Source organism: Neovison vison, chromosome X (genome assembly GCF_020171115.1).
Source record: "Neovison vison isolate M4711 chromosome X, ASM_NN_V1, whole genome shotgun sequence".
NCBI lineage: Eukaryota > Metazoa > Chordata > Mammalia > Carnivora > Mustelidae > Neogale > Neogale vison.
The window spans coordinates 87816008-87838336 of record NC_058105.1 but is presented as its reverse complement, the minus strand read 5'-3'; the positions used below and the strand labels follow the sequence as shown (position 1 = coordinate 87838336).

General features: G+C 37.0%; 1 protein-coding gene across 2 annotated transcripts in view; it reads right to left on the bottom strand.

The window, feature by feature from the left end:
- Positions 1-22329, bottom strand: part of SHROOM4 (shroom family member 4) — a 221970-nt gene that overhangs the window by 59264 nt on the left and 140377 nt on the right. Inside the window, exon 1 of one of the 2 annotated variants that reach the window (XM_044234586.1) lies at positions 19978-19994. The exons of the other annotated variant lie outside the window; for it this stretch is intronic. The gene's annotated coding sequence lies outside the window, so the exon portion shown is untranslated. Of the gene's footprint in view, positions 1-19977; positions 19995-22329 lie in introns of those variants that run through there. 2 annotated transcript variants of the gene reach the window in all.

The following is a 22329-nucleotide window of genomic DNA, read 5'->3' as shown; positions in this document are numbered from 1 at the left end:
GTTTATTTTACTACTAAAACAAAAACAAAAACAAAACCCAACCCTCCCCCAAAATCAAACCCCCCCCAAACTAAAAAAATCCCCAAGCCCCAGCATTTGGCAGTTTTTTATGCCAATATTAACACTGGAAACTGTTCTTTGCTGTGAGAGGTGGCCAGGGCTGGAAGAATAAGGAACAAGTTGAAGGGAGATCAGGCAAAGGAAAGAGGTCAAGTCAAGGTCAGCATCATGGCTGTGCCCAGTTACTCAAGGTCTTCTTCTTTTTTTTTTTTTTAAGATTTTATTTATTTTTTTCATGAGAGATGGAGAGAGAGAGAGAGAGAAGGAGGCAGAGGCTGAGGGAGAAGCAGGCTCCTTGTGAAGCAGGGAGCCCAATGTGGGACTTGATCTGAGGACCCTAGGATCATGACCTGAACTGAAGGCAGATGCTTAACTGATCGAGCCACCCAGAAGCCCTACTCAAGGCCTCCTTGGCTATAGTTTCTTCGCAGGTGCCTGATGAACTTGGTTGGTCAAAATTTCATGGAGAGGGAACAAGGCACAGGAAAATCTGGTGTGGGGTGTGGCAGCAAGTACCATTAGTGAAGACATCTAATTTCTAATATTTGTATATAGTTCGCAAGGAACTTTCATACACACCATTCCATTTAATCCTTACAACCACCTTATAAACTCTACTGCAGGAAAGATGAAACTCAGGCTCAGAGGCGAAATAAATCACACAAGGCCTGAACCCAAGTTCTTCACTTTCAAATTCCTTTGCTTTTTCCCTAAACAGTGGTTCTCGAAGTTTTTCTATAGATCAGCATCAGCATCACTGAGAACTTGTTTAGAAATGAAATTCTGGGGTCCGACTCCAGATCGTCTTGATCAGAAACTCTAGGAATCGGGCCCAGAAATCTGAATTTTAACAACCTCTCCAAGTGATTCTACTGCACACCCACATTTGAGAGCCATCACTCTAAAGAATGCTACCATGCATTTTAAAACAGATTTTCTAAGGAGGGCATATATTGCATGGAGCACTGGGTGTTATACGTAAACAGTGAATCTTGGAACACTACATTAAAAACTAATGATGTATTGTATGGTGACTAACATAACACAATTAAAAAAAAAACCAGATTTGCAAGCAGCTTCTTTTATATACTGGCTGCTGGGCACCTGGGTGGCTCAGTCATTTAAGCATCTGCCGTCAGCTCAGGTCATGATTCCAGGGTCTGGGGACTGAGTTCCACATTGGGCTCCCAGCTCAGCAGGGAGTCTGCTTCTCCCTCTGTCCTTCCCCACTCCTTGTGTTCTCTCTTTCTCTCAGTCAAATAAGTAAATAAATAAAATCTTTAAAAACAAACAAACAAACAAATAAATAAATAAATAAAATACTGGCTGCTGGTGCTTTGACTTATGTGCGGTCTTGTCTTCCAAGGCAGCCTGGGAGCCTTTCTTCAACTGTCAGTGGTTGTGTATATAGTCGAGGGGGCTGCCTGAATAGAATTTGGGCTCCAGGGGCAGGAGGGAACACATTACTTCATGGTGAGGAAGGTCTCAGAACCAAGAGGGCAATTCACTGCTCACATCTTCTCTGTTTGGAGGAGATATGAGCTGGTGAGCCGCTGCTATATATCTACCTCCCTTTCTGAAGTTTCTCTCCGTGAAGGCTTTCATATGGTTCCACAATGTCCTGCATGAGCCCCTGGGAAATTTCCTGATCTGATACATTTATAAACCTCTAGTTGCTCAAGATTTTCATTTCTTTGGTTTTCATTTTTTTAATAGAGGCTTTTCCAAACAGCAATTTAGAAAAAATGCAAGAATTGAAATAAAATTATTTTCCTTCTGAGGAATATGAATTCCCCTACTTCATGCCTCTCAACTTACTCCCTACCCAGTTTCCTCACTGCAGGTAACTGTTTGCTCTCTCTCTCTCATGCATGCACTCCTGCACTCAATCATACACATTCCTTCCTATTGGGATGGAGAATAAACAAATCAGTTATTTTTTTAAAAATTGGACTTGACTTAAATTGGATTTTAAATTTTGTCAAGGTAATGTTTGTAAAATTGAAACAAAACTCATATATAAATATAGATTTAATTTGAAAATACTAACGCTAAAAGACAGAATCACAGAAGGAAAATTTTAAAGTATTGTTCTTTGTTTTTTGTCCCCAGCATCTTGAATAGTGCTTGCTTGGCTCTCAATAATTGAATGAGTGAATGAATGAATGAATGAATGAATTCGATGCTGGTACCAATGTAAACAGGAAATATGAAAATACAAAAAAAATTTCCCTTCCCACCTAGGCATTGAAAAATGTTGGGAGTCCACATGTTAGAATCCATGTTGGGAGTCCACAAGGATTATGAACACAGAGCATTCAAGCAAGAAGGCTTTGACACTGGAGATATATCCTGTGGAACACTGAGAGACAACAGAACTTTAGGGCATCTTGACCTGCCTAGTACAGAATACATAACGTCTACTAACCTGCAGGTACAAAATCTACATAAAGGAGGTCATGCTTGAGGTCTTACCTTGAAAGAAGGGTAGGGATTGACTGAGATGAAATGTACTCCTGTAGAAGGAATAGCATGTGAGAATCATGGAAATGGGAGTTAAAAATGGTATCCTGAGAGTAGGATGTGAGAGGAGGGGTGGTGAGAGGTAAGGCTAGAGAAGCAGGCTGGGCCAGAACATGGAAGAACTAAGTCGCCATGTTAATGAGTTTGGATGTTCCCACAGGCACTGGGTAGTAAGTGCAAGATTTTAAGTATGACAGAGGCAGAACCAGATTTGCATTTTGGCAAGATGTTTCAGTTGACATTTGGTAGGGAGAAAAGAGGCAGGTGGACCACTTGGAAATAAAAGTTATAGTCCAAGCGATCTCTGATTCAGGGACAAAGTGGAGAGGTATATTTGAGAATTATCTTGTCTGGGAGGTAGGACCAATAAATCTTGGTGTCTGATTGGACAGATGTGAGGAGTAAAGAAGAGGAGGGAGTCCAGAATATCTGCCAGATTTCTCACTTCAGCAAATGATTCAGCCTGTCACCAATACAAGAAGAAGAATAGGGAGGAAATCAATCCAATTTTGGACAAGTTGATTTTTAAGTATTTTTTTAAAGCAACACTTGCAGAAGGCAAACCATTCAAAGAGTACAAACAACACAAAAAAATGAGTCCCCCACACTACTAGGGAAACCACTGTTAACATTTTCCTATTTATCCCCCAGTAGCAGTATGGTATAGTATTAAAAGCATAAGCTCTAGAACCAGACTGGATCTGAATTCATCACTGCTAGCTAATGGCCTTGAGCTAGTTATTTAACATCTTTGCCTCACTTACATCATCTGTAAAATGGAAATATAAAAATAGAACACCAAAAAAGCATACAAGAATACTGTTCAGAAACCTGATGTTTGTGCTTAAACAGATAATTTCATATCTGTGCGTATTTTTTCACAACTTTTTAAGAACTGGATAGTATTACACCATGCAAATTTTGTTCAGTTTATTTAACCATTATCCAGTTAATGAATACTGAGGTTGTGTCTATTTTTTTGTTATTATAAATAATGCTGCAGTGAATAGCTCTGTAATCTTTACATACAGATGATTATATCTATTAGATAAAGTGGAATTGTGGTTCACAAAATATGTAAATGTTTGTAACAAAGTCTCCTGAAATCCAAAGAGGTTATGGTAATTTGCACTTCACCGACAATGTATTACAGCAGTGCTTTTCAAACTTTAATGTGCAAACAAGTCACCTGGGGATCTCATTAAAATGCAGGTTATGATTTAGTAGTTCTGGGTTGGAACTGCATTTCTGACAATCTCTGGGTTGATACAGATACTGCTGGCCCAAGTATCACATTTTGAGTAGAAGGTATATAGCAAGGTGTAAGAGTGCGTTTCTCTGCATGCTTGACAAAAAATAATGAATACTGAATGCTCTGATTTTTGCCATTCTCATAGGTTCATTCATAAGTTGTATCTTAAGGCATGAGTTGTTGCTTAAATAAATCTGTATTTCTTTAATTGTGAGTTTTGTTGAGCATCTTTTCATTTGTTTTTATAGACCAACTTTTTTTTTCTCAGTTGCCTCTTTAGGTCCTTTTTTCTCTTTTACAATGATTTGTTGGTATTTTCTTTAGTGATTCTCAGTCTCAAGAGCTCTTTATATATAAAGGGGACAAACTACCATATCAGATGCAAAATCTCCTTCCCAGGCTTATATCTTTAGATTTTGTTTATACACTTGTGTTCTGCTGTACATTTTAACTTTGGTGTAGTTGAACTTAACAGTTTTCTCCTTGATGGCTTCCTTTGTGTCTTGTTTAGAAAGACCTTTAATTTCATGAAAAAATAATATATTAAAGATCATATACTAAACTATGTCTTTGGATCAATTTCTAGACCTAATTATGGTCCATTGATCTGGCACATGAATATGTGCCAGTTTTAATTAAGCTGTTTTATTTATTGTAGTTTTATAATGTGTTAGAAAGGTACTGGTCCCTTTCTCCCTTATTACTCTTCTTTTTCAGACATTTCCTGACTAATCTTACAGATTTATATTTCCATATGTACTTTAGAATCACCTTAGGCATGCTAGTGTAATATGCAGTTGAATCCAGAATCTTGGAGTGTGGTCTTCCCTGGATAAAGGAATCTGGGAGTTATCAGCAGTACCTGAAGCCTCTCAAGAAAAGTTCATAGAATGAGAAAGAGGGTCTGAGACCAAACTTTAGATTAGTAGTTCTCAAAGTTCAATACTTAGACCAGCAGCACTAGCACTATCTGAGAACTCCTTGGCCCCTGATTAGATCAGAAACTGTGGGAAGGAGGGAGCCAATATGTTCCTTAACAAATCCTCCAGAGAATTCTAGTGCACACTCAAGTTTGAGGACCACTGTTTTAGGGTATACCAGTAGTTAGGAGACAAATTACGGAAAAAGAACTGGAAATAAACAGTAGGAATAAAACTAGGAGAAAGAGATGTTTAATAATCAAAGAAATTTCAAGAAAGAAGTATTCAACAGGGCTAGTATTTATTAAGCAACAACTACTTCTAAAGGGCTTTATACATATCATCTCACTTACTCATGTGACTCCATAAGGTTAGAGAAATATTTGTACAGATCAGGAAATTGTGATTAAGTAACTTGCTAAAGGTTGGCCAGTTGGTAAATGGTTTAATAGAGTTTTTCAGCAGTATACTAACACCAGTGTTATTATGTCAGTGGCTACCTTCCTTCCTCTGTAGTATACTGCTGAAAAACTCTATTAAAATTGCTTATTGGAAAAGGAGAAGGAAGATGCTCCTTCCCTGTTTTTTCAACCTGGAGGATACTAATGCACCTTGGAACTATACAGAGAAGAGTATTGTGAGAGGGAAGAAGCCAGACTGCAGGGGAAATGGGAAGGAAGAAAGGGAGACAAGAATATAAGAATACTTTTCAAGAGCCTAAGGAGCTGAGCTGTGAAGGGAAAGAGAATCATTGTTAGAGGAGGATGAAGGTCAAGGGCAGATGATGTTCTTAGGAGAAAATGACTACCTAAAGATACTTATGTGTAATTGAGACTAGTTTATTCTTTTTAAAGATTTTGTTTATTTATTTGACACAGAGAGAAAGAGAGCACAAGCGAGGGAAACAACAGGCAAAGGGAGAAGCAGACTCCCCACTAAGCAAGGAGTCCAATGTGGGACTCCATCCCAGGACCCCAGTATCATGACCTAAACCAAAGACAAGACACTTAACTGACTGAGCCACCCAGGTATCCCTTGAGACTAGTTTAGATTAGGAATAGCATTCTATGGGTCTAGAGCAATCTTTGGTACTGATCTCTCCCCTAAGCACCACACCAGTTGTACCTACGCCCTACAACTGCAGTTGAATCTCTACGTATCTTATCAGTCAACTCAAACTGAAGAGAAAACCAAGGAAAAGCCAAACAAACATTAACATCAAGCCTAACTCTTCCTACTTTAGCTTTTTAAAAATCTTATTTGTTTGCTTTACATCTTTAAAAGTTTGACTGGCTCAAACCTTTTAACTACTACTCCTCCTTTTCTTTAGCCTGTGTACTGAATCAGTCACAAATTTTTGGCTTTGATATATCTCTCCCATTAACTCTTCCAGTCTACTCTGCATAAACAATCACACCACATGGCCACTTTACATTCAGTCCAACCCATACCAATTTCCCACAAACACTAATTTCATTCTTATTCACCTACTCACAATCCTGCAGCAGCTCCCCACTGCCTACTGGATAAAGTTTGCTTTTTATGGACTTTCCATAGATTATTCAAATGTTCCTCTTACTGATTAAGTTGGATGGGCTTCCTTAATAGTCTCCAAACCTATGTTTCTCTCCATCCTGTTTTTATGCCTTCCCGCGTATCATTCAGGAATTCAGCCAACCTCCTCCTCTTTTTATTTCTTATTTTATTAAGTTTTGTTTTATTTTTTTTTCAGTGTTCCAAAATTCATTGTTTATGCACCACACCCAGTGTTCTGTGCAATACATGCCTTCCTTAACACCCACCACCAGGCTCACCTAACCCCCACCCCCTCCCCTCCAAAACCCTCAGTTTGTTTCTCAGAGTCCACAGTCACTCCTGGTTTGTCTCCCCCTCCGATTTCCCCCTACTCACTTTTCCTCTCCATCTCCCAATGTCTTCCGTGTTATTCCTTATGCTCCACAAGTAAGTGAGACCATATGATAATTGACTCTCTCTACTTGACTTATTTCACTCAGCATAATCTCCTCCAGTCCCGTCCATTTTGATACAAAAGAAGGGCCATCTGTACCCCAATGTTCATAGCAGCGATGGCCATAGTTGCCAAACTGTGGAAAGAACCAAGATGCCCTTCAACGGATGAATGGATAAAGAAGATATGGTCCATATATACAATGGGGTATTATGCCTCCATCAGAAAGGATGAATACCCTCCCCTTCTTTTTAAAATTTTTTTGCAAGCTTTTTGTGTTATTCTTCCAATTTTCATAATCACTTGCTGCTGGTGTCACTCATTTTGACAATCATGTATTTCCTTGCTCAACCATTTTACCTATGTATGTCTCATCTCCCTTTACTAGAGTTCAGAGCTAAAGCATACTTCTGCTATGACTGCCACCACAATGTTTAACATATTGCTATGTACATGCTCAGCACTCACACTCAAAAATATTTATTAAATCAATGACATTGTATTACAGGAACTTGCTATTTAGAGATATTTGGTGAATTAATGTTTAGAAAATGCCTATTACTTTTTAAATTTTCAAATGTCATATTAAAAACTGTACATTCACTGGTGATATACCTGGTAAATCACGTATTGTTCTAGGCATGTTCTCATGAGGTACCTATTTAATCTTTACCAGATCCCTGTCAGGTGGGAAGTACAGCCCTGAATCACCCATAAGACTATGAGATGGTTAGAGGCTTACCTAGTATTTCCACGATATCCACTGACTACTGAGTTTACACTTAAAACCCCCAATACCATTGTTCTATTCTTCATAACAGATTCCTTTCTTTCCGTTTTTATTTTTAAAACAGGGTCCCATGGTTCTTAATTGAATTACAAACATTATTTTTCTAGAGTCTTGGTGTAAGAAAAATTCTAATTAAGAAAATAGGTAAATAATAAGTATATTTATATCTTATATTTATATCTCAAGTTTAGTGTCTAATTACAGTTACTATGAATAATAAGAGAAAGTACCATTGTGTCTCTAAAGTAAATCCGTGCCATAATGCAAAGGGAGATGAGAAGCAGCAGGGTGCTGTATTAACATTCATAATTATGCATCTTATGTACCAAAAATGAATTGTTGTTTGACAGCAAGGGAAAATGACAATCATAAGAATTATGACAAAAACACATAAGGTTAATCAACATATAATTGACTTACAAATATGCACATTTTAGATGTTTTCTTTTATTGGTGTTTATGATTTATTATTTAGAAACACTGCAAACTAATCTACCAGAATATATTTCCCTATTAAAGATGCCTGAAATGAAAACACGCACACATAAAGTGAATTAATTTTTTATGACACACAGTAGCTATATCACTTAAGGGAGATTTTGTTCCACAAACGCAATAACTACACATAATGAGGTGTTGACTTCTTCAGTGATATTTAGTCTAAAACACACATATACACATAGAAACACATTTTGGGGGCAACTTAAACCTATTGGGAGAAAAACACTAGATTAAAAACTCTTTTCTCAGTATCTCCTAATGCATGCTTTATTAAACATAGCACATCCCAAAGAAACAGGAGGAATGCAGAATACAAATGACAGTATTTTCCCAGTGACTGAGACTGACTTAGCTTCAGGTCAGAAAAGAAGATGCCTTCACCCACCAGATAGCTATTGGATGACTTAATGTAAGAAGCCAACAATCATCAGTTCAGTTGCACAGACCCACACCTAGAAACTTAACTCTCACCCTATCTAAGAGCTGATTAACTTACTTTATTCTTCCATCGAGACTAGCAAGCATCCCAGGTCAAGGCAAAGCTAAAGCCTGGGTGACTAAGACTCAATTATCCTCTTAGACCAATTTATACTTGATTTTGTTCTGGGCTCTGTTTGGATGTGAGGTTACAACTGAGGATACTACAGGGTGAGGAAAGGGAGAAAGCATTCATGGCCTAAAGGTTTTTCAAGTAATACAAGGATTTCTTGACAATCTCAATTGAAATACTAAATTTAAAGCCTCTGAAGAGGGACGCCTGGGTGGCTCAGTTGGTTAAGCAGCTGCCTTCAGCTCAGGTCATGAGCCAGAGTCCCACATCGGGCTCCTTGCTCGGCAGGGAGCCTGCTTCTCCCTTTGCCTCTGCCTGCCTTTCTGTCTGCCTGTGCTCGCTCGCTCTCTCTCCCTCTATCTCTGACAAATAAATAAATAAAATCTTAAAAAAAAAATTTAAAGCCTCTGAAGAGAGTACTGAGACAGAAGCAAAGAAAGTAGGTATGCAGGAACCAACTGAGGTTTTTAGAGAGCAAACAATATACAGTCAGACAGACCTCATTATAAGATGGTAGATGTGCCTCATTTCTTTGTACTTCAATCTCTTCATCTGAAATATGGGGATATATTCATGCCAATACCTTATAAGAGAGCTGTCATGATTAGATAACATGATTACTTGAGAGCTGCTAGCACTGCATCTGACCCATAGTAAGTGCTGAGATAGAGGGACAGAACTGACATTTACAGAGTGTCTATTACATCTGAAAGGAATCACGGTTCTGACTGAACCTCTTCAAATTTAGGTGCGAAGGTACTTTGGTGGAGCCTTTTCACCTGACTCCAAATTCCTAAGGAGAACTCAGTTCATTCCTTACTGGTATTAATATTTTCAAACCAGCTATTGAGTAGAGGACTGATATAGCACTATCTCAGTAAACTATCGAACCATGCAAGTCCCAGTGAGTGGAATTCACCAAAACTCAGCAATGTTGACACTGGGATAATAGGTGGGTTCTGGAGTCACACACGGAGGCAGGATTTGAGTTTCAGCTCTGGTGTTTATTAGCTATTTGGCTTTAGACAACTGGCATGTTCATTCTAAGCCTTGGTTACTTCAAATGATATCTACTTTGTAGAACTGTGGTGAGAATGTAAGGTGTTTTCACTATTATATTCTCATGATCACACAAGATCTCAGGCCAAGAAAGCTGTTCAGATCCTGGGATATAATACACAAGCAACACAGAGCAAATTTCCCTGTCCAGCTGTGGCAAACCAATGGCCACTGCAAGTGATTACATTGATAAGAAATTGGGAGGGGAGAAGAAATTCTTTTTACTGTGTCATGAAAAGGACTTTCTAGCAATTCTTCCTCTTTTGGGGTATTCATCATAATAGTGACCCTGAATCACATATAAGAGATCAACCATACTCTCCACTCATCTTTAAACTTTCCTTTATTAAACACCATGCTTCTCCGAAGAAGTACAGAGTAGGAAAGAATCTCTCTCTCTCACACACACACAGTGAGAGAGAGAGAGAGAGAGAGAGAGAGAGAGCGAGCGAGCAGGAAGGATACCATAAGAGAAAAGTTTCCTAATCTCATATAAAACTCATGCACCAAAACTAGTTTTTAATTTTTATTCAAAATGTTCCATTCTGTTGGAAGGGCCATGGGTACTTTAAGAAATCAATTCCTGAAGTGCAAAGAGGGACAACTTCAGGTAAGTAACTTCAACTGTGTGTAAATTAAAGTCAAACAAACTTTATGACTGGGAAAAGGAGAATGACAGGTGATGTTCTGCTCTTCCCTTAGGGAGAAAACCAGCACTGTATAACTTCTCAAAGACTATTCAAAGGCATACATTAACTTTATACTTAACAAAATTGAAGGATATTCTGCACCCTCATTACAGGGGAAAAAAAGGAAGAATATATCTTCGCATGAGCCAAAGACATAATCATTTTTAGCTGAACAATGATGCTAGAATGGCCAACCAATGCTTTCCCTTTGATTAGTTGGAAAGCAATCAATGCACTCTTGCTATATTGGAACTTTCACTCAAAATAGAAACTGGCCTGAAGTCCAGAAAGCTGGCAGTTCAGAGACAAATCCCCAGAAGGGATCCTGACACTTGCACTAAGATCCAGGTTTGGCATACTCATCAGGACCTAAGTTTAAGACTAGATCTTGAAGAAGCTGTTAAGAAATAAGAAGTGGTAAAACATACTGACCATCTTTAGGATTCATATGTTTCTTTCATCAGCTAAAAGAAACACCTTTGGTGCTTAAGGTTTACTTAGTTTAGCTGTTTTTAATAAAGACATTAGATTTTTAAGAAGAATATTCTGGCAAGGCACAGTTTTAGGTTTATAGTAAAATTAGGAGGAAATTACAGATTTCCCATGTATCCCCTGACCCCACACATACCTAACCCCCCCATTATCTACATCCCCCACCAGAGTAGTACATTATTTACAACTGATGAACTTACATAGATACATCATAATCAACCAAAGCCCACAGTTTACATTAGTAAATTAGTAATTTACCTTACTCTTGGTCTTGTACTTCCTATGGGTTTGGACAAATGTGTAATGCCATGTATCCACCATCAGAGTATCATACAGGATAGTTTCTCTTCCCTAAAAATCCTCCGTGCTCTGCCTTTTCATCCCTCCCTCCTTCCTCCCTAATGCCTGGCAACCATTGCTCTTTTCACTATCTCCATAATTTTGCCTTTTCCAGAAAGTCATATAGTTGAAATCATTGAGTATGTAGACTTTTAAGATCAGCCTCTTTCATTTAGTAATACACGTTTATGGTTCATGTCTTGATAGCTCATTTCTATTTAATGCTGAATAATATTCTATTATCAGGATGCACCATGGTTTATCTACTCATTTACTTACTGAAGAACATCTTGGTTGCTTCCAGGCTTGGGAAAATACAATAAAGATGCTATAAACATTTCTGTGCATGTTTTTGTATGGAAACAAGTTTTCACCTCCTTTGGGTAAATACCAAGGAGTGCAATTGCTGGATCACATAGCAAGAGTATATTTAGTTTTTTTGTTTTTTAAATCTATTTATTTATTTATTTATTTATTTCAATTTATTTATTTTCAGAAAAACAGTATTCATTATTTTTTCACCACACCCAGTGCTCCATGCAAGCCGTGCCCTCTATAATACCCACCACCTGGTACCCCAACCTCCCACCCCCCCCGCCACTTCAAACCCTTCAGACTGTTTTTCAGAGTCCATAGTCTCTCATGGTTCACCTCCCCTTCCAATTCACCCAAATTCCCTACTCCTCTCTAACACCCCTTGTCCTCCATGCTATTTGTTATGCTCCACAAATAAGTGAAACCATATGATAATTGACTTTCTCTGCTTGACTTATTTCACTCAGCATAATCTCTTCCAGTCCCGTCCATGTTGCTACAGAAGTTGGGTATTCATCCTTTCTGATGGAGGCATAATACTCCATAGTGTATATTTAGTTTTATAAGAAACTACCAAACTGTCTTACAAAATGGCTGTACCGTTTTGAATTCCCAGTATGAGTTCCTGTTGCTCCACATCTTTGCCAGCATTTGGTATTGTCAGTGTTCCAGATTTTGGCTGTTCTAATAAGTGTGTAGTTATATCTCATTGTTTTAATTTGCATTTCCCTGATGACATATAACATGAAGTATCTTTTTTATTTTTAATTTCTAGATCTTTTCTTTTAAAGATTTTATTTATTTATTTGACAGACAGAGATCACAAGTAGGCAGAAAGGCAGGCAGAGAGAGAGGAGGAAGCAGGCTCCCTGCTGAGCAGAGCCCGATATGGGGCCCGATCACAGGACCCTGAGATCATGACCTGAGCCAAAGGCAGAGGCTTAACCCACTGAGCCACCCAGGTGCTCCTGAAGTATCTTTTCATATGCTTATTTGTTATCTGTATAGTTGTCTGTTCAGGTCTTTGGCTCATTTTTTAATCAGGTTTTTTTTTTAAATTGTTGTGCTTTAAGAATTCTTTGTATATATAGTTTTAAATTCTTTTTTTATAGTTTTAAATTCTTTTTTCTTTTTTTATCAATTTATTTATTTTCAGAAAAACATTATTCATTTTTTTTCACCACACCCAGTGCTCCATGCAAGCCATGCCCTCTATAATACCCACCACCTGGTACCCCAACCTCCCACCCCCCCACCACTTCAAACCCCTCAGATTGTTTTTCAGAGTCCATAGTCTCTCATGGTTCACCTACCCTTCCAATTTACCCAAATTCCCTTCTCCTCTCTAACACCCTTTATTTAAATTCAATTTAGTTAACACATAGTGTATTATTAGTTTCAGGGGCAGAATTCAGTGATTTATTGGTTACATATAACAACCAGTATATTTTGAATCACAGTCCTTTATCAGACATATCTTTCAGAAATATTTTCTTCGAGTCTATGTCTTGTCTTCTCATTGTTCTGACAATGTCTTTTACAGAGCAGAAATTTTTCATTTAAATTAAGTCTAGCTTATCAATAATTTCTTTCGTGGATCATGACTTTAGTCCTGTATCTCAAAAGTTATCACCATACCCAAGGTCATCTAAGATTACTCTTATGTTATATTTTAGGATTTATATAGTTTCACATTTTACCTTTAGGTCTGCAATCCATTCTGAGTTAATTTTTATGTAAGTGTAAGATTTGTGTCTAGATTCATTTTTTGCCAAGACATTTGATTTTTAGCAAAGATATTTGTTTAAGTTAAGCATTTAATTTTGAATTTATTAAATATATAAGGAGATAAGGCTTATGAATCTCAAGATGAGGGATTATAACATAATTGAGACTTATGCATCTGTGGAAATGAAGTAGATAAACTTTTCCTTATTCCTCTCACTAAGTACAACTAAAAACCTTGGATATTACCTGTAAAACAAGCATAAGAAGACTCTCATATGGTTGCCTTTAATACCACTCATTAGGAGAAAATATCTGCAAAACACATGTATGATAAAGGACTGATATCTAGAGTATAAAGAAGATTTAAAACTCAAGAGTGAAAAATGAACAATCCAATTAGAAGAGTCTTTTTTTTAAAAGATTTTATTTGTTTATTTGACAGACAGAGATCACAAGTAGAGAGGCAGGCAGAGAGAGAGAGAGAGGGAAGCAGGCTCCCCGCCAAGCAGAGAGCCCGATGCGGGACTTGATCCCAGGACCCTGAGATAGAAATGTTGGGGGTGCCTGGGTGGCTCAGTGGGTTAAAGCCTCTGCCTTCGGCTCAGGTCATGATCCCAAGGTCCTGGGTCTCTCTGCTCAGCAGGGAGCCTGCTTCCTCCACTTTCTGCCTGCCTCTCTGTCTACTTGTAATCTCTGTCTGTCAAATAAATAAATTTAAAAAAATAGATCATTTGAATGGTCCTGGAATTATCAGGGAAATTTAATTCATAAACTGAAAATTATCACAAAAGAAACCCCAAGGCCAGATGGTTTTGCTGGAGAAATCTACCAAGTACTTAAAGAACTAGCACCCATTCTACACAATATCTTCCAGAAAATAAAAAAGGAACACTTCTCAATTAATTTTATGAAGCTAGTGTTACCTTGATGTAGAAATCAGACAAAGTGAGTATAAACTACAGACCTCATGCATAATGATACTTTCAATTTAAAAATCCTTAACAAAATATCAGAAAATAGAATTTGGCAATATATAAAAAGGGTTATATAATGTGGCCAAGTGAGGTTTATTCCTGTGATGTAAAGCTGGTTCCTTCAAAAATTAGTCAGTGTAATAGCAGATCAATAGGCTAAAGAAGAATACTCATACAATCATACAGTGATACAGAAAAAGAATTTAATAAAATCCAACATTTGTCATGATAACAACTCTCAGCATACATGGAATAAAGGGGAATTCCATCAACTTGATATAGAGCATCTACAAAAATCCTACTACTAACATCATACTTAATGAAAAACTGAATGCTTTTCCCCTAAGATCAGAAACAAGTAAACGGTATCTCCTCTCATGCTCTTATTCAACACAGCACTGGAATTTATAGCCAGCATTATAAGTAAGTAAAAGCAATAAAAACCATTCAGATTGGAAAGGAAGATATGAAATTGTCCCTATTTTCAGATGACATATGTAGAAAATCCCAAGGAATCTAAAAAAAACAAACAAAAGAAACTCCAGGAGCTCATAAATTCAGCAAATTTGAAGCATACAAGATCAAGACACAAAAAACAATCACATTTCTATATACTAACAATGAACATATGGAAACAAATTTTTAAAAATAACATTTACAATTGTTACAAAGTAGATTAAGTACTTAAGTGTAAATCTTACAGAACATGTATTAGATGTATATGCCGAAAACTACAAAACTGATGAAATAAATCAAAGATCTAAATAGAGAGACACACAGTGTTCACGGATTGGAAAACTCAACATAATAAAGATGTCAATTCTCCCCAAATTCATATTCATATTTAATGCAATTCCTATTAAAATCTCATCAAGATTTTTTTGCATGTATTGACACAATTTTTCTAGAAAGGTGGAGGAGGAACTAGGAACAAAATAGAAAGTCCATAAATAGACCCAAACAGATATGCTCAATTTACTTCTGATAAAGTTGCAAAACCAATTCTATGGAGGAAAGATAGCCTTTTCAACAAATGGTGCTGTAACAATTGGATAACTACTGGCCTAAAATTGAACCTCAATGAAGGTCTCATACACAAAAAAACTCAAAATGTATTATAGATCTATGTAAACATAAAACTACATATGTCTTAGAGAAAAAATAGGAGAAAACCTTTAGATTCTAGGATTAGGCAAATAACTCTTAAACTTGGTGCCAGAACATGATCCATTAAAAGAAAGATTGATAAATTGGATTTAGGCTGTATCATTCATTCTTTATTAACTGTTACCTCAGACTATTACATACTAGGTGCTGTAACTTTTAAGATGATTACAATGCTCTCCCAGCCTTCAACAAGTTCAAAGTTCAGCAGGAAAAAAAAGATACCTAAACTGATAGTTATGATGAAATATGGTAAGTTCACAGAGGAGAGACCCATGAGCTGTCATAGGGAATGAAGGATTGCTTGTAATATATAGTAAGACTCTTTATCACTGAGTAGGGGCTTACCAGGTAAAGGAGGAGAGGGAAACAATTCAAACGAACAAGCATAGAGATCGGTGTGTGTAAGGCAAAGAATTGTAAAAGAATACTGTGTGTTCAGGAAATGGTTAAGATGTTCAAGAAGGCTAAAAGTTCAAGGAAGCTAAAAGAAGACATATATTGAAGTAGATTCAAAAGGATTTGCTAACTGCTTAGATAAAAATAAAATGGGTAGCTAAGATAAAGGAAGGATCAGGTGCTTCTCTAAGTCCTACTTTAGGGAACTAGAACTACTCAATGAGATTGGGAACAAGAAAGAAAGGGGATTCTTATTTTTGGAATGGGGGGACATATCAAGACATGCTGAGGTTGAGAAAGTGTGTTTCTAGACAAAGATGTCCTTTGAACAACTGGAAATGTGAGGTTGGTATTCAGAAAACAGTTCTGGACTAGAGATTAATTGTGAGAGGCATCGGTATTCAGGTAGTTGAAGCCATGGCAATAAATTATGTTGCATATTGAAAGGACAGACTGAGAAGCTGCGTGTGTGTGTACATGTAAGGGACAAAAAGAAATTGATGGAGCAAAGTCTAATGTTCTTTTTTTTGACTGCTTGCCATTCAGCCTTCACAAAAGTAGTTTAGATTCCCCTCAATGCATTAACATTTAGAGAACTCTGGCTTGAATAAAATAAAGAGATGAAAAGGTTGTAGGTTCATCCATTTCTCAGTGATTGCTGCCAACTCACTTCTCCTCTTCAGTCTCAGCATGGCACGTCTGGGGAGGTAAGGATCTGCTGAGGTCAGTAAAGAAAATTCCATAGCTTTCTTTGGTAAATTATCACTGACTGCAGAAAGTGATTTGGAGGTCTCTAGAAGACCTCACTAAAATACCCCCTGCTACAAGTGATGCCATTTCTTTTTGCGCTGTCCTTAATGGGGGGGCGGACAACAGACATCCTGAATGTGTTTAATACCACAGAATGTGTTTTTTGGTATGGACAACATAGGAAAGTAGATTTTTCAAAAAAATTAAAAATGAAGTGGCTGATAGGAAGTCTTAGGGTTGACAGTGAAAAAGGGATGGATAGGGATAACCATAGGACTCAATTATGGTATTGTAGAAAAGCAAATCTTTTTTCTAGAAAATTATTTCAGTGCTTAAAAGCAGTTATTAAGTCATTACTTCCTGTCTTATAAAACAAATATATAAGGAATCCAACACACAGCTTATTTACTTTGCAAGACAAAAATCCTCCATGAACATTACATTTGTTGTGAAATAAATTAAGTTGGCATTTTTATTTTTATTTTTTAAACTATCCAGGGCAAGTGGCTATTTCTAAGGGGCTGAAAACTTTCTTCTCTGATTGAATAATGTTGATTCTTTTGCAAAACCTTCACTTGGTCTATCCATTAATCATTTTATAACACTTTCTGGATTGCTCACCAAACTCTCTGTACCCATCTTTAACCATTATGATAAGATCATTTCAACTCTCTGATCAAAAACTGTGTTTAAATATTTTAAAACAAAAAGCCCTTGGGGCACCTGGGTGGCTCAGTGGGTTAAGCCTCTGCCTTCAGCTCAGGTCATGATCTCAGGGTCCTGGGATCAAGCCCTGCATCAGGATCTCTGCTAGGCAGGGAGCCTGCTTCCCCCTTTCTCTCTGCCTGCCAAAAAGAAAAAAAAAAAGCCCTTGAGGAAAACATTTCAGAGAAAAAAAGTGTCAGTGTTGCTAGAGGAAAACTACCTTGGGATATTAATTAAGTCCAGTTATTGTGTTCAAATTAAACTGGTGTCTCCTAACTAGAGTTTAAAAAGCAGCAAAGTGGAAGGAAGGAAAGAAATATGAAAAGAGAAAAATAGAAACTATCTCCTGCTTAAAGAGAGAAAAGATATTTTTATTTCTTTAATGAATCTAATCTTTTCCCTGTAAATTCTGTCTGGTGTGGAAGGACAAAAAATGATAGAAGGAAATCTGGAAGCAAGGAGGTTGATAAAGTAAATTTGTAGTTTCTCACTGGTTAGCTCCAATGACTGAGGCTGGGGAAACAGCTTATCTGTAGCCAACATAGTGTGAATTACAGTTAATCTCTGAGAGAGGCAGACTGGGTGTTTTGGAAACTGAGTGAATCCCCAGGATGAGAACATGTTGCCAAAGAGCTTTTTTATTTTGTTTGCATTAAGATTTAAGGTGAGTTGATAAAAAGCCAAGTGAAAGTGTATCATACCTGGTAACGTCTTAGCTGTTTGTTGTTTTTTAAAAATTGCTCTAAAATTGGCCTGTGGTGTTAGTTACTGTTAACCTCAACTGTTTTAACATTAATAGGTATTGTTATTTTAAGAGAAAAGGCATAATTTTTCTCTTCTCCCAATGTTGTTAAACATAAACAGAAAGTCTGACTTGTCTGTAGAGATTAAGTCTAGAAAAATAAAGGGGAAAGACAGGTAATACTTCTTAAGATGTTAAATTTCAAGTATCTTATCTATATTCTCTCATTTCATCCCCAGAAGAACCTATGGAAAAGGTGAGAAAACTGACTCAGAGGTATTAAGGAACATGTTTAATCTGTCAGTCCACTGCTTGGATTATATTGGTATTCTAAGTTTTCTTCCCAACGTGTCATTCATTCATTAATCAGCTGTTTGTTCAACAAGTACTATATTCCAGGCTCGAGTCATGTCCTGAAATCAGTGGTGAACCACACAATGTCCTATCTTTAGGGAACTTTACTTGTTTCTGACCAATCCTTCAACTTTCAGGTTAGTTTGAGTCTTCTCCAAACGGTTGGATTCCCAGTCCACATTCTGCCATCTGCCTAATCAATGGCATTCTGAAATTTATATCCTTGTGGTCAATGTAAGTATGATTCACCCAACAGGAGGAAAACAAAATGTTCAACCAGACTTTTCTGACACAATCAACCAAATTAGTGTAGGAAAAAGCTATTAGGTCATATCCAGTCTAACCCTTTGGGAACTGAGCAAAACTGCCCCTTGTGTAATGTGACATTATTTCTCAACTACATTGTCCTGCTTAATTGTAAATAATTATAAATGACTCAGTGTCAGGGTTTCCACTATTTCCTCTCAAAGTTTAGCCCACACTTCAGTAATTTTCAGTGTCAAGATGGTTTCTCTGATAGCCTAAAAAGCCCTTGTCTTGATTTCTTCTAATTATGTTCTCATCTACTTTAATTCCCAGTCTATGAAATCTTCATTTGTTGTTGTATTTATACCCTTCAAATATAGCTACATGGGCATCATACCCAATTCCCTTCCATCTCTAAGAGTCAGTTGGGTGACTCAAGATAAATTTGGCAGAGGAAACTCTGCAACCCCACCACAACATGAAGCCACCTGAGTATTTCCTTCTCTATGCAGAGAATGCCATCTACAGATGGTTCCCAACTTACAATGGTTCAACTTATGATTTTTTGAATTTATGATGGCATGAACACCATACATACTCTGTATACTTTGAATTTTGAGTTTTCATCTTTTCCTGGGTTAGCGATGGACAGTACGATACTCTTCATGATGCTGGGCAGTGACAGTGAACAGCAGTTCCCAGTCAGCCATGAAATTATGACGGTATTAAACCAATACACTTACAACCATTCTGTACCCATACAACTATTTTGTTTTTTCCACTTTTAGTACAGTATTCAATAAATTATAAGCTATTCAATACTTTATTGTAAAATGGGCTTTGTGTTAGAAAATTTTGCCCACCTGTAGGCTAATGCAAGTGTTTTGAGCATGTTTAAGGTAGACTGGGCTAAATTATGATGTTTGGTAGGTTAGGTTTATTAAATGCATTTTCAACTCAGAATATTTTCAACTTATGATGGGTTTATCAAGACATAGCTCCATCATAAGCTGAGGAAGGTCAGTAATTTCTTACAGTTCTGGGGTCAAATTTTCCAGGTTTCTACCTATGCACTGGGCAGTGGTGTGAGTGTCCAGAGACCACAGACTACATTTGAACTACCTTCTTTGTCATTTCCATTCTTTTATTCTTCTAGGGTACAGAAGAACCTCTTCAGCTATTTTTTTTCTCCAACTCTATGTTTTGAGGATAGAACAGATCTAATTTCTCAAAAGAACATCTTGTTGACTCTGAGTGCAGAATTCATTTATTTACTCATATACCCAACTTTTATTTTTTTATTTTTTTTTTTAGTTTAAAATGGCTCTGAAAAAGTTTTATTGCTTTCAGATGACATCTTTTTTTTTCCAAAATATTTTCTCACCCAAAATACACTAAATAAATACACTATAAGATACAATATTTTGATGTTACACTTTCAGGCAAAAACACTCACCAATTTATTCAATATTAACAACTCCTCATCAAAGAATACCATGTGGAAAATTTTGCACGGAGCACTGGGTGTGGTGAAAAATAATGAATACTGTTTTTCTGAAAATAAATAAATTGGAAAATAAATAAATAAATAAATAAAGAAGTATGACAATACCATATGGTGATGACCCAACTTTTATTAAAAACTAGCAGTGTCATACCCTGGACAAATCGCTAGGTAAACCATGTGAATCTGACATATTCTTTCTCAAGGAATGATGAATAAATCCTTCTCTTCAACTTATACCCCATCTCCTTTTCTAAAGATTATTGTGTTCATTTGCAGTTCCTTACCTCCCACTTAACTTTCACTGAAATTGTTTTAATGAAGCCTCTCTGCCAACATCAACCAACAATGTAATTAGCAAACTGAATAGCCTCTTTTCAATATTCATACAACTTGAATGCAGGAACGTTTAACAGTATTGATTAATGTCCTGCTCCTTCTTGACATCTTGCCCCTGCACTTGGTTTCATGACACCACTCTCTCATATGGCTCCTCCTACATCTCTTCCTGCCTTTTATCCCCTCTTTTATACCCCTTTCTCCTCTCACTCTCAGCTGATGGCTTCCCTTACATTTGATTGAAAAAGATAAGCACTGAGAACACCCTCATCTTTCCATTGTACATCATAAACATACTTTGTCTTACCTCTTCTTAATATATATAAAATATCCTTTTTTTAAAAAAAAGTCAAAGTTCAATCTCCCACATTTGCTCTAACCTTCCCAAGGAAAGTGCTGGTAAAATTATCCCTTCTTTTCTAAACCATCAATTTTTCCCTCACTACTGGGTTATCCTATTAGCAGTCAGATAATTAATATACATTCTTTAAAAGAAAATATCCCTGTCTTGATCCCAATTACCTTCCAGCTAATACTCCACTTTTCTTCATCCATTCACAGCTAAATGCCTAAAAAGACTTACTATATTCACTTCTTCACTTCCCATTCTTTCACGAAACAATTCATTCAGGCTTTTGTCTCCAACATTTTATTGTCAATGTTACCAATGACCTCTATGCTGCTAAAATCAATAGTCAATTCTCAGAATTACTGTCTTATCAACATTTGACACTGTTGACTACTCCCTTTTACTTGAATAAGTTTCTTAACTTGGGCTGTGGGTCACCACTCTCTTTTCATTTTCCTCCTGCCACACTGGTTACTTCTCAGTTTATTTTTCTGGCTGCTCTTTATCTGTACTATCTCTAAATCCTGAGCTCAGTCCAAGAATTTTTCCTCTTAGCCATCTACATTCAACTCATTAGACATTTCATCTAGTCTCAAAGTTTTAATTCACAGAGGGTAACTCCAAAATTTATATATTTAATATTTAATTATTTTCTGAACTTTAGACTCAGCTATAATTTCTTTTTTTCTTTTTTTTTTTCTTTTTTGTAAGACTGAGAGGTGGGGGGGGCAGAGGGAGAGGGAGAATCTTAAGCAGGCTCCTTGCTGATCTGACATGGGGCTTGATCTCACAACCCTGAGATCTGAGATCATGATCAGAGTCAAAATGGAGTCAAATGCTTAACCAACTGAGCCACTCAGGCACCCCTCAGCTGTAATTTCTTACTAAACATTAGCATGCACCTGCTCAGTGAATGTCTCAAACTTTACATGTATAAAAGCAAGCTATGTATTTCTTACTTCTTCCCAACAATCATTAAACTTATTCCTCCTCGAGTCTTTCTCACCTCAGTAACTGGCCCCATCCAGTTATTCAGGCCCAAACCAAGGAACTTTTTATTCCTTGCCTACCCACAGCATACCATAACTCTTCCCAACTCACAACAAATCCATTAACAAGTCTTTCAAAACAAATCCCATATCCAAGTACTTTTCACTACCTCCACTACTAAAACCGAAGACCTAACCTATAACCACCTCTTGCTTGAATTATTGCAATTAGCCGTCTAACAAATTTCTCTGCTTTTCTGTATGCCCCCTATAGTCTATTTCCCATACAGCAACCAGGATGTTCATCTCAAAATCCAAAACAAATCATACCATTATGCTGCTTAGAATACCTTCCCTCTGCAATTAGAATAAATTTGAACTTCTTACCAGAGTTTATAAGGTCCTATATGACAAATAGCATATGATTTCACTCATATGTGGAATTTAAGAAATGAATAGATGAACGTAAGGGAAGGGCAGGAAAAATAAAATAAGGTAATAACAGAGCGGCAAACCATAAGAGACTCTATAGTTAAGAGAAGAAACAGGGTTGCTGGACGTGGATGGGAGAATGGGGAAACTGGGTGAGGCAACTGATGAATCACTAAATTCTACCTCTGATAACAC